Below are 14,038 nucleotides of genomic sequence, written 5' to 3'. Positions count from 1 at the left end.
AAGAAGAATCATGAGAAAGGAAGGCAAGCTAAAACAAAGCATAAAATGTTCTTCTAGCATCTTAATAAAATGAACAGATTAGTGAAGGATAGAGTGGAGCCCAGGAAGAACAAGCAGAGTAAGCTGTTCTCACTGAAGCAAAGAATATGGCAGAGGTCCTAATGAATACCTTTATTCTGTCTTCACAAAATTAGAAGATGGTGACAATGACTTGGTTTAAAATGTGGGTGTTGAGCAACTGAACAGTATAGTTTTAGATAAAGAGGAGGTGCTAAAAAGGCTGGCAGCACTCCAGGTAAAGAAGTCACCAGGCCCAGGTGGGATGCATTCTAGATTACTGAGAGCAGTAAGGGAGCAAATTGTGGAGCCGATGCCAGAAATTTTCCAGGCCTCTCTGAACACTGGGTTAGTCCCAGGGGACTGGTGGATTGCAAATATGAACTTGTTATTTTCAGAAGAGACAATGGATAATCCAGGAAATAACAGATCTGTAAGCTTGCCATCAATTAAGAAAAATGATGTAGGCCTTAATATAACGTACAGTAAATATAAACTTAGAGAGACAAAGTTAGTATTAGATAGTCGTCATGGTTTTGTTAAGGGCAGGTCATGTCTGACAAATTTAATTGGGTTTTTTTAGTGAGGTGACACAGGCAGTGAATGAGGACAGCGCTGTGGATGCTGTATTTAGATCTTCAGAAAGTGTTTGTTACAGTGCCACATGACAGGTTGGTCAGTAAACTAGAAATGTTGAGGCTTGGCAGATCCTTGACAGCATGGATTAGAAGGAGAAAATGGGTACTGCAGATGCTGGAGATTAGAGTCATGATTAGAGTGGTGCTGGAAAAGCACAGCAGGTCAGGTAGCATCAAGGAGCATGAAAATCAATTTTCCCACTCCTTGATGCTGCCTGACCTGCTGTGCTTTTCTAGCACTACTCTAATCTTGACCGCCCCCTCCCCCCGCTCCCCGCATGGATTAAAAGTTGGCTAAAAGATAGGAAACAGATAATGGATATAGATGGCCATTTCTCAGATTGGAAATGAGTTGAAAGTGGATTTCCCCAGGTATCGATGCTGAGACCTTTGCTTCTTCTGATTTATATAAAATGTTTGGAAATGCGTGTTGATGGAAACATCTCAAAATGTGCAGAAAATGTTCAGCTAATGAATTGTGAGGAAAATGCTGAGCAACTTCAGAGGGACATTGACAAGTTGGCCAAATGAGCAGACACCTGGCAGATGAATTTCAATGCAAGAACACACATGTAGTGTGTCAAAGTTTGCAGATGACACTAAGATGGGTGGCAGAGTAAAGTGTGCAGGGGACCGTGAAACTTTGCAGAAGAACATAGATACTTTAAGTGAGTGAGCAAAAGTCTGGCAGATGGAATACGATGTTAATAAATGTGAAGTCATCCATTTTAGTAGGAGTAACAGTAAAAAGGATTATTACATGAGTGGTAAAAAGCTGCAGCATGCTGACACCTAGGTGTCCTTGTGCATGAACCACAGAAGGCTGATTTGCAGGTACAGCAGGTAATTAAGAAGGCAAATGGAATTTTGTCCTTCATTGCTAAAGGGATTGAGTTAAAAAGCAGGGTGATGATGTTGCAGCTGTACAAGGTGCTGGTGAGGCCACACCTAGAGTACTGTGTGCAGTTTTGGTCTCCTTACTTGAGAAAGGATGTACTGGCACTGGAGGGGGTGCAGAGGAGATTCATGAGGTTGATTCTGGAGTTGAGGGGGTTGGTTTATGAGGAGAGACTGTGTAGACTGGGATTACATTCATCGGAATTCAGAAAACTGAGGGGTAATCTTATAGAAATATATAAAATTATGAAGGGAATAGATAAAACAGAAGTAGAGAGGACAGTACTCTGGTGGATGAAACTAGGATAGGAGGACATAGCCTCAAAATTAGAGGGAGCAGATTTCGGATTGAATTGAGGCGGAATTTCTTCACATAGAGGGTTATGAATCGATGGAGTTCTCTGCCCAAAGTAATTGATGCTACTTCAGTGAATATTTTTAAAGCTAAGATAGGTATTTTTTTGAACAGTAAAGTAATTAAGGGGTATGGTGAGAGGGTGGTTAAGTGGAGCAGAGGCCACAAAGAGATCAGCCATGATCTTATTAAATGGAGGAGCAGGATTGAAGGGCCAAATGGTCTAATCCTGTTCCTAATTCTTATGTTCTTATGTTCTTTTGAAATGTGCAGTAATGCATTTTAATCAAAGAAACATGGAGAGACAATATGGGCTCAATGATGCAACTCTGAGGGTAGTACAGGAGCAGACGGGTCTCGAGGTTCACGTATATGATCCTCTGAAGGTGGCCAAGCAAGATGAAACAGTTATTAAGAAGACATATAGGATCCTTGAGTTTATAAATCGAGGCATAGAGTACAAAAGCAAGGAGGTGATCCAGCACCTCTACAAATAATATGTCAGACCACATTTGGAGTATTTTCCAGTACACTCTGAGACTACTATCTAGTCATCACAGGTGTTTGTCAGCTCTCAGAGCAGAACAGCATTCACTCTTTTAAAGATACAGTATACGCCCTCAACTTCATAACAAAATAATAATCTGATTCCTATTTTTGCTACCAGAGTTCATGACCTCACATATATCCAAATTATCCAAATCATTGGAAACAATGAAGGAAATTACTTGCCACTCAGAAAAATGACCCATTTATAACTGAAGTTGAAATATTAACTCTACTTTATCTTCAAAGGTTAGATTAGAGTCCCTACAGTGTGGAAACCAGTCCACACAGACCCTCCGATGAGTAACCCACTCAGACCCATTTTCCTCTGACTAATGCACCTAACACTACGGGCAATTTAGCGTGGCCAATTCACCTGACCTGCACATCTTTGGACTGTGGGAAGACACCAGATCACCTGGAGAAAGCCCACGCAGATACAGGGACAATGTGCAAGCTCCACACAGACAGTCACCCAAGGCAGGAATCAAACCTGGGACCCTGGTGCTGTGAGGCAGCAGAGCTAACCACTGAGCCACTGTGCACCAGATGCTGCCAGACCTGCTGAATTTTTCCAGATAATTCCATTTTTGTTTTGTGATTTCCGACATCTGCAATTTTTTGCCTCTTCTTATTTGCTGCTATGCTTTGTTTTCGGACATAGAACATAGAACATTGCAGCATAGTACAGGCCCTTCGGCACTTGATGTTGCATCAACCTGTGAAAATAATCTGATGCCCTTAACATCGGCGAGTCTATTACTGTTGCAGGCAGACCGTTCCATGCCCCTACTACTCTCTCATACCAGGCAGCATCCTAGTAAATCTCCTCTGAACCCTTTCCAAAGCTTCCACATTCTTCCTATAATGCAGTGACCAGAATTGCATGCAATAATCCAGGTGCAGCATGACATTGTGACTCTGAATCTCAATCCCCTTGTCAATAAACGCTATATGCTTTCTTAACAACCCTATCAGGAGAAAGTGAGGGCTGCAGATGCTGGAGATCAGAGCTGAAAATGTGTTGCTGGAAAAACGCAGCAGGTCAGGCAGCATCCAAGGAACAGGAGAATCGACGTTTCGGGCATGAGCCCTTCTTCAGGAATGAGGAAAGTGTGCCAAGCAGGCTAAGATAAAAAGTAGGGAGGAGGGACTTGGGGGACGGGCATTGGAAATGCGATAGGTGGAAGGAGGTTAAGGTGAGGGTGATAGGCTGGAGTGGGGATGGGGGCAGAGAGATCAGGAAGAAGATTGCAGGTTAGGAAGGTGGTGCTGAGTTTGAGGGATTTGACTGAGACATGGTGGGGGGAGGGGAAATGAGGAAACTGGAGAAATCTGACTTCATCTCTTGTGGTTGGAGGGTTCCTAGGCGGAAGATGAGGCGCTCTTCCTCCAGCCGTCGTGTTGTTATGGTCTGGCAATGGAGGAGTCCAAGGACCTGCATGTCCTCGGTGGAGTGGGAGGGGGAGTTGAAGTGTTGAGCCACGGGGCGGTTGGGTTGGTTGGTCCAGGTGTCCCAGACGTGTTCTCTGAAACCTTCCGCAAGTAAGCGGCCTGTCTCACCAATATAGAGGAGGCTACATCGGGTGCAGCGGATGCAGTAAATGATGTGTGTGGAGGTGCAGGTGAATTTGTGGTGGATATGGAAGGATCCCTTGGGGCCTTGGAGGGAATTAAGGAGGGAGGTGTGGGCGCAAGTTTTGCATTTCTTGCGGTTGCAGGGGAAGGTGCCGGGAGTGGAGATTGGGTTGGTGGGGTGTGTGGACCTACAAGGGAGTCACGGAGGGAGTGGTCTTTTCGGAACGCTGATAGGGGAGGGGAGGGCAATATATCCCTGGTGGTGGGGTCCGTTTGGAGGTGGCGGAAATGACGGCGGATGATACGCTGTATATGGAGGTTGATGGGGTGTTAGGTGAGGACCAGTGGGGTTCTGTCCTGGTGGTGATTGGAGGGGCGGGGCTCAAGGGAGGAGGAGTAGGAAGTGGAGGAGATGTGGTGGAGAGCATCGTCGATCACGTCTGGATGGAAATTGCGGTCTTTGAAGAAGGAGGCCATCTGGGTTGTTTGGTATTGGAACTGGTCCTCCTGGGAGCAGATGTGGCGGAGATGAAGGAATTGGGAATATGGGATGGTGTTTTTACAGGAGGCAGGGTGGGAGGAGCTGTAGTCTAGGTAGCTGTGGGAGTCAGTCGGTTTATATTAAATTCTGTGTTGATTCAGTCACCCGAGATAGAAATGGAGAGGTCTCGGAAGGGAAAGGAGGAGTCTGTGACTGTCCAGGTAAATTTGAGGTGGGGGTGGAAGGTGTTGATAAAGTGGATGAACTGTTCAACGTCCTCCTATCTGTGTCTGTATCATAGGCAAGACATCATCAGTTGGTGGGTGTCAAGCTGTTGGAAGGGCAATATTGATAGTGGCAACTATATTCATTGGGATGGGCACCATTTTGTGGCTAAGTTTCATTTGAACTTTAAATGTTGTTTGAAGGTGTGATTCAGTTGTAGGTTCTTCAGCTTATTTGGAGTAAAGATTTGGAGATCTGAGCTGGTTGTAAAAGTTGTATGTTTTAGTTGATGGGTTTATAGCTGCTGATGTTTCACCAGTTTAAGTTCCCTCAGAAATCACTTGCTGAACTTTCAACTGCAACAGAACTTGGAATCGTTGCAAATTGGCCAACAAGTGAAATACTCCAAATATTTTCAAATTATACAGATTGACCAGTTAATACAGATGCTAGAAGTGAAGGAAATGTTACTTCTACCTGAGAGGTACCATCTAGCTAATATGCAACCTCAATTGATACCAATACACTGAAACCCTCTAACAGTCACAAAATTCTCAACTGGTGCAAAATGTAAAATAGGTTCATTCTCCCAATTCCACAAACTCATACAGATTCTCAACAAGTGCAGATGGTACAAATAATGTAGACCCGACTAAAATACTGTCAGCTTCTCAGGGTTATACGACCCCATCCATCAATCGTGCAACCTTACATGAATGATACAAAACACATCAATTCATAAAGCCACTCCAACAAATTGGACCACTGAAAGCTTCCAACATTATTATTATTAATAATAACCTGAAAGAATTATAGCACACCATATTAATGTCGCATTTCAATTTAATGCAGTGCCTCAAATGAATCTTCAATTTTACATAGAAATCTCAGGGTATACCAGTTCACAATTAAATGCAGATTCCCATAATCAATGTGGCATCGAACTTATCCAGTCACTGAGCTGCATGCCATAATGAAGTGATTGCCACACTATGATGCCACCATAATGTTCATGTTCAACCAGATCTATTCTCCTTAAACAAATTCCCAATGCTGCATTGCAACCCACTCAGAAAGTACACTTTTCATGTTTAAAGTCTAGAACATAGAACACAGAACAGTACAGCACAGTACAGGCCCTTTGACCCTCGATATTGTGTCGGCCTATTATCCTACTCTGAGATCAGACTAACCTACATACCTTTCATTGTACTATCTTCCATATGCCTATCCAAGAATTGCTTAAATGCCCCTAATGTAGCTGACTCTACTATCCTATCTACCTTTGACTCCACTTTCAAGGAGCTATGAACCTGCACTCCAAGGTCTCTTTGTTCAGCAACACTCCCTAGGACCTTACCATTAAGCGTATAAGTCCTGCTAAGATTTGCTTTTCCAAAATGCAGCACCTCGCATTTATCTGAATTAAACTCCATCTGCCACTTCTCAGCCCATTGGCCCATCTGGTCCAGATCCTGTTGTAATCTGAGGTAACCCTCTTCGCTGTCCACTACACCTCCAATTTTGGTGTCATCTGCAAACTTACTAACTATACCTCTTATGCTCGCATCCAAAGCATTTATGTAAACGACAAAAAGTAGAGGATCTAGCACCGATCCTTGTGGCGCTCCATTGGTCACAGGCCTCCAGTCTGAAAAACAACCCTCCACCACCACCTCTGTCTTCTACCTCTGAGCTAGTTCTGTATCCAAATGGCTAGTTCTCCCTGTATTCCACGAGATCTAACCTTGCTAGTCAGTCTCCCATGGGGAACCTTGTCGAACGCCTTACTGAGGTCCATGTAGATCACATCTCCTGCTCTGCCCTCATCAATCTTCTTTGTTACTTCTTCAAAAAACTCAATCAAGTTTGTGTGACATGATTTCCCATGCACAAAGCCATGTTGACTATCCCGAATCAGTCCAATGTGTTTCACCACTGCCCAAATACATTACTTCACATGCCCAGCAGACCCTGTGACCACTGCCGCTCCTCTTCATCCTTCGCTCTGCTGATTCACGACTTAAGTATTTAATGTTCTAATTTACCTTCCCAACTGCTCCCGGCTCATGCTCTCGTGACTTTCGCTGTTGAATTGGAGGCCGCTGATTCACACGTTAAGTATTTAATATTCTAATTTACCTTCCTGGCAACCTGTTGGCTTGCACTCTCTCAACTCCCAGTATTCAACTAGAGGCTGCTGATTTATTTTGATTGGTTCTGATTTGAATGTTGCTAAACAATTTAACTGTTCCTGACCAGAAGTAAGTGGACTTTCCATGGTATGCACTCTTCTGAATACCAGCCTATAGTTCTTTTGCTCAATTTAGGTCTCATAGTATTCTTTTGCTATCTCAAGTCTGGCAGCAACTATAGTGGCTTACCGGCCCCGTTTTTGAAGAAAGTTTCAACCACTCGATCGCGACTTAACTTTGTTTGGGGGATTTGCCGTGGGCTGACCTAGAGTCTCTCTGTTCAGCATTTGCCCTCAGTGAGACTATGCAATTGCCTTTACTCAAGTGGTGTTGCCCAAACTCAGTTGGAGTGGCGAGGGTATCCACTTCCATTGTAACACCCTGCAACTCATGTGCTCCACTAGCCATATTTTCCAACGATAAAGCCAGCTACAGTGCCTGGTTAAAATTCAGTTGGATTTCAGCTAATAGTTGCTTTTGCGTTATTACATCATTAATCCCACATACCTAACAGTCTCGCAGCACCTCAGTAAGAGTTAAATCAGTCACATGAACAAATAACAAAGAACAAAGAAAATTACAGTGCAGGAACAGGCCCTTTGGCCCAACAAGCCTGCGTCAATCCAGATCCTCTGTCTAAATCTGTCACCTATTTTCGAAGGATCCGTATCCTCTGCTCCCTGCCCGTTCATGTATCTGTCTAGATACATCTTCAGTGACACTATTGTGCCTGCCTCTACCACCTCCACTGGCAATGCATTCCAGGCTCCCATCATCCTCCCCATAAAGAACTCTCCATGTATATCTCCCTTAAACTTTTCCCCTCTCACCTTGAACTTGTGACCCCTAGTAATTGAGATTCAATTTTGGGAAAAAGCTTCTTGCTATCCACCCTGCCTATATCTCACATGAGTTGGTGGACCTCAATCAGGTCCTTCCTCAATCTTTGACTTTCTAATGGAAATAATCCTAATCTACTCACCTCTTTATAGCTAGCGCTCTCCATACCAGGCAACATCCTGGTGAACCACCTCTGCATCCTCTGCAAAGCATCCACATCCTTTTGATAATGTGGTGACCAGAAGTGTATGCTGCACTACAAATGTGGTTGAACCAAAGTCTTATACAACTATAATATGACCTGCCAACTCTTGTACTCAATACCCCATTAGGTGAAGGAAAGCATGTCGTACGCCTTCTTGATCACTCTATCGACTTACGCTGCCACTTTCAGGGAACAAAGGACCTGAACACCCAGATCTCACTGTGCCTAAATTTTCCCCAGAGTTTTTCCATTTACCGTATAGTTCACTCTTGAATTGAATCTTTCAAAATGTATCACCTTGTATTTGCACGGATTGAACTCCATCTGCCATTTCTCCACCCAACTCTCCAATCTATCTGTATTCTGCTGCATTCTCTGACAGTCCCCTTCATGATCTTCTACTCTACCAACCTTAGTGTCATCTGCAAACTTGCTAATCAGGCTATCTATACCTTCTTCCAGATCATTTATGTATATCACAAACAACAGTAGTCTAAACACTGTGGAGCACCACTGGTCACAGTTCTCCATCTTTAGAAACACCTTTCTATGAGTTCTCTATGTCTCCTGCTGCCCAGTCAGTTCTCTATCCATCTAGTTGGAACACTCTGGACCCCATAAGACTTCCCCAAGGAATTCTATTAAGTTAGTAAGACTTGACCTTCCCTGCACAAAACCACGTTGCCTATCACTGATAAGCTCATTTTCTTCCAAATGTAAGCAGATCCCATCCCTCAGTATCTTCTCCTGCAGCTTCCCTACCACTGATGTCAGACTCACCAGTGTATAATTACCTGGATTATCCCTGCTACCCTTCTTAAACAAGGGGACAACATTAGCAATTCTCCAGTCCTCTGTGATCTCACCCGTGTTCAAGGATGCTGCAAAGATATCTGTTAAAGCCCCAGCTATTTCCTCGCTCACTTCCCTCCGTAGACTGGGATAAATCCCATCCGGACCTGGGGACTTATCCACATTAATGCCTTTTAGAACACACACTTCCTCCCTCATTATGCCGACTTGACCTAGAGTAACTAGAATATCTATCCCAAACCTCAACAGCCATCATGTCCCTCTTCTCGGTGAATCCCGATGAGAAGTACTCATTAAGAATCTCACCCGTTTTCTCTGACTCCACGGATAACTTTCCTCCTTTGCCCTTGTGTGGGCCAACCATTTCTATAGTTACCCTCTTGCTCCTTATATATGAATAAAAAGCTTTGGGATTTTCCTTAACCCTGTTTGCTAAAGATATTTCATGATAGACTGGAGAGTTGGGTAGAGAAGTGGCAGATGGAGTTCAATCCAAGCAAATGTGAGGTGATACATTTTGGGGAGTCTAATTCTAGAGTAAATTATACAGCAAACAGAAGAGTCTTGGGAAAAATTGATGAGCAGAGTGATCTGGGGGTTCAGGTCCATTGTACCCTGAAGGTATGTACAGGTGGATAGAGTGGTCATGGAGGCATATGGTATGCTTGCCTTCATCAGACGGGGTATTGAGTATTAGAGCTGGCAAGTCATGTTAAAATTGTACATGACGTTGGTTCGGCCACATTTAGAATACTGTGTACAGTTCTGGTCGCCACATTACCAAAAGGATATGGACGCATTGGAGAGGGTGCAGAGAAGGTTTACGAGGATGTTGCCTGGTATGGAGGGTGCTAGCTATGAAGAGAGGTTGAGTAGGTTAGGTTTGTTTTCATTAGAAAAAAGGAGATTGAGGGGGGTCCTGATTGAGGTTTACAAAATCATGAAGGGTATAGACAGGGTGGATAGAGACAAGCTTTGTTCCCAGGGTGAAGGATTCGATAATGAGAGGTCATGCTATCAAGGTAAGAAGTGAAACGTTTAAGGGGGGATACATGAGGCAAGCACTTTACACAGAGGGTGGTAAGTGCCTGGAACGCATTGCCAGCAGAGGTGGTAGAGGCAGGCATAGTAGATTCATTTAGGATGCGTCTGGACAGATGCATGAGTAGGTGGGGAGCAGAGGGATACAGATGTTTAAAGATTGAGCGATAGTTTTAAACAGTAGATTTGGATCAGTTCGGGCTTGGAGGGTTGAAAGGCCTATTCCTGGGCTGTAAATTCTCTTTGTTCTTTGATCCCTTTAGCCCTCTTAATTCCTCGTTTCAGATTGCTTCTATTTTCCCGATATTCTTTCAAAGCTTTGTTTGTTTTCAGTCACCTAGACCTTATAAATGCTTCCTTTTTCCTCTTAGCTAGTCTCACAATTTCATGGTTCCCTAACCTTGCCATTTCTACCCCTCACTGTGATCACGATTCGCAAAGAAATCCCCTATTGAAACTATCAACAACCTGGCTGGGCTCATTTCCCAACACCAGGTCCAGTATGGCCCCTTTCTGCATTGGTCTATTTACACACTGCAGGTTAGGCAGCATCTCAGGAATAGAGAATTCGACGTTTCGAGCAGGGCTCATGCTCGAAACGTCGAATTCTCTATTCCTGAGATGCTGCCTAACCTGCTGTGCTTTGACCAGCAACACATTTGCAGCTGTGATCTCCAGCATCTGCAGACCTCATTTTTTACTATTTACACACTGCTCTAGAAACCCCTCCTGGATGCGCCTTCTAAATTCTGCTCCATCTAGACCTCTAATACTAAGTGAATCTCAGTCAATGCTGGAAAATTAAAATCTCTAATCGCCACCACCCTGTTGTTCCTACATCTTTCCATAATCTGTTTACATGCCTCTGCCAATCACTTCGATCTTGTCAAAAATCCTGAAGTGATTTCCCTGATTCTCAAATTACCGAGTAAAACTGATAGCGTCTCAGAATTAGAGGAGGTTTGGGCTCATAATATTTCTTAACTAAATCTATCAACTCTTGAAAGGCTTTAGTATCTGGTACCTCAGGGAAATTTAGGCTCCTAATACCTAAATTAGTGGGCGGCACAGTGGCACAGTGGTTAGCACTACTGCCTCACAGCGCCAGAGATCCGGGTTCAATTCCCGCCTCAGGCGACTGACTGTGTGGAGTTTGCACGTTCTCCCCGTGTCTGCGTGGGTTTCCTCTGGGTGCTCCGGTTTCCTCCCACAGTCTAAAGATGTGCGGGCCAGCTGGATTGGACATGCTAAATTGCCTGGAGTGTTAGGTAAGGGGTAAATGTAGGGGTATGGGTGGGTGCGCTTCGGCGGGTTGGTGTGGACTTGTTGGGCCGAAGGACCTGTTTCCACACTGTAAGTAATCTAATCTAATCTACCTGAAAGGATTGGAAACTCTATTATGAGCGTACGGACAAGGATCACAAGTAGGCCACTTGGCGCTTTGAGCCACCTCTGCCATTCAATAGCATCCAAATGTTAATCTATTAAATGGGTGCCCTTCACATTTAACCTATGACTCCCAGAAAAAGTTGCAGGACCACAAGTTATCAGGATAATTATCTGTTGTTTTTTTACCAGTCCCAGTGTTATTTGTCTGGAAAATATAATGCATTCTTTCCATATACTGGGCCCAGTCTTCGACAGCAGGATCAAACAAGTCAAGCTTCTTAAATAACAACATAATGCCAGAATAGCCTATTTCAAAATCAAAGACAAAAGTTGTGAGTGAATTTCTGCAGGAGCATGCTTCTCCCTCATCAGCACTGAAATAACTCAACAAAGGCCAGCATCCCATCATCAAGCCATCTTTTATTTACATGTGATGAGACCTTGCCACTGATCCAGCTACCTCAGAGACAACACTCACGGTGAACAGAACCTCTGACACTTCTGTTATTTTTTTTCTTTCTTTTTTTTTCTTTTTTTAAAAAAGTTGAAGGGGGAAATGATGCACTCCACTCCCTGCGGCGCCCACCTCTCCCTGAACAACTCCAGGGTGTTGGTGGACACCGCGTGCTCCCTCTCCAAGGACACCCGGGCTTTAACATAACCACGGAAGAGGGGCAGGCAGTCAGCCCTCATGACCCCCTCCACGGCCACTACTACCTTGTTTTTTTAAAATTTTTTTTTAATTTTGTGAGACACAGTGAGAGACACAAAGTGCACAAATCTTTATTCAATATCCACCACCAGGAAAAATAGGAAAACACCCAAGTGGCCAGTGACAGACTCTACTATTTTTTTTCCTTTCTTTATTTATTTTTTTAAAATTTTTTTCCCCCCCCCCACACTACCGCCCAACTGCGGTAGTGCTTATTTTCCCCAGCACCCACGGTGTGTGTGTGCAGGTGTGAGACACAAAGTGCACAAATCTGTATTTAATTTCCACCACCAGGAAGAAAGGAAACACCCGAGTGGCCTGTGACAAGCAGTGCCCTTCACATCAAAGGGCAATGCTGTGTGATCAAAACAGTGAAGGGGAGGGCAAGGACTAAATCAGAATAGCGTTGGAGGGGGAAATGATGCACTACACTCCCTGCGGCGCCCACCTCTCCCTGAACAACTCCAGGGTGTTGGTGGACACCACGTGCTCCTTCTCCAAGGACACCCGGGCCCTAACGTAACCACGGAAGAGGGGCAGGCAGTCGGCCCTAACGACCCCCTCCACGGCCCGCTGCCTGGACCTGTTTATGGCCAGTTTGGACAGGCCCAGGAGCAGACCCACGAGGAGGTCTTCAGACCTGCCCTCCCTCCTCCGCATCGGGTGCCCGAAGATCAGGAGCGTGGGACTGAAGTGCAACCAAAAGCAGAGGAGAAGGTTTTTCAGAAAATCAAAAAGGGAGTGCAAACGCCCACACCCAACATACACATGGTCCACGGACTCCACAGCACCACAGAACAAACAGCTTGGCTGGGAGTCCGTGAACCACCGCAATCTGCGGTTGCAGGGGACTGCTGCGTGCAACACCCTCCACCCCAGATCCCCGAGAGAAAGGGGGAGGACTCCAGCGTAGAGGGCCCTCCACTGGGGATCCCCACCGCCCGGTGGCAAATGGGCACGCCAGGGCGTGTCCGGGCGGTGAATGAGGGAGAAGAGGTGGACAGTGTGCAGCAGCAGTCGGTACAGGGCGCGCCTTTTAACGTCCTTAAAGGGGACAAAATTAAAATTTCGGAGGCAGCTCAGGTTGTGGGGCACAGGCTCCCGCGGGAAGTACGGGACCTTGGGGCCAATGTGAAATTCCGTCCGGGCAGGGGTGAGCACGGACGGGATTCCACCGCATACCTGAGCGTCCTCCAACTGGTGCACTACGTCGGGTCCGAGCACCGCCGTTTTAAGGCGTTGGATGCCGGTGGCCACGTACCGGACGTCTACCGCTGCCCTGCTCGCTATGTCTTGCGGCAACGTCCAGCCCAGGCCCCCGGCACCCAGCACGTCCCCGACCCTGGTCGCCCTCGCCGCCACGGCCCTCCCCTCCGACAGCCACTCGAACCCGCGAGCACGGAGGTGCAGATTCCTGAGCAACGGCTCCCTGACGACAGCCGCTACTCCTGCCGGAGGGTAGGCGCGACGCGATTCGACTGTGTTCCAGACAGTGATCAGGTCCTGATAAAAGACAGGCAGCACCTTGAGGGCGACCTCCAAACCGTCACGATCGACGAACAGGAGCTGTGTGTCGTAGTTGAGGTTACGCACCTGGCGGAAAAAATACGTTGCCAGGGCGCACCACCTAGGAGGAGGCTCGACGTAAAGGTATCACTGCAAGGTCTGAAGGCGGAAGGTCGCGACCTGGGTGCGGACGCACACCAGCGACTGACCGCCCTCCTCAATGGGGAGACTCAGAACCTGCGCAGCGACCCAGTGCATCTTTTTGTCCCAGAAGAAGTCGACCAACGTTCTCTGGATGTCAGCGACAAAGCCAGGAGGAGGGACCAAAGTGACCAGCCGGTACCACAGCATGGCGGCCACCAGCTGGTTTATGACCAGCACTCGGCTCCTGTAAGATAGCACTCGGAGCAGTCCTGTCCAGCGGCCTAGGCGAGCCGAGACTTTGGCCTCCAGCTCCTGCCAGTTGGCCGGCCAGGATTCCTCGGTCGGGCTGAGGTAGATCCCCAGGTAGAGGAGATGGGTGGTACTCCAGCTGAACCCCCGAAACTCCTCCGGCAGGG

Source organism: Hemiscyllium ocellatum, chromosome 13 (assembly GCF_020745735.1).
Source record: "Hemiscyllium ocellatum isolate sHemOce1 chromosome 13, sHemOce1.pat.X.cur, whole genome shotgun sequence".
Lineage (NCBI taxonomy): Eukaryota > Metazoa > Chordata > Chondrichthyes > Orectolobiformes > Hemiscylliidae > Hemiscyllium > Hemiscyllium ocellatum.
The sequence above is the reverse complement of the archived record's forward strand: the minus strand, read 5'-3'. Positions refer to the sequence as shown.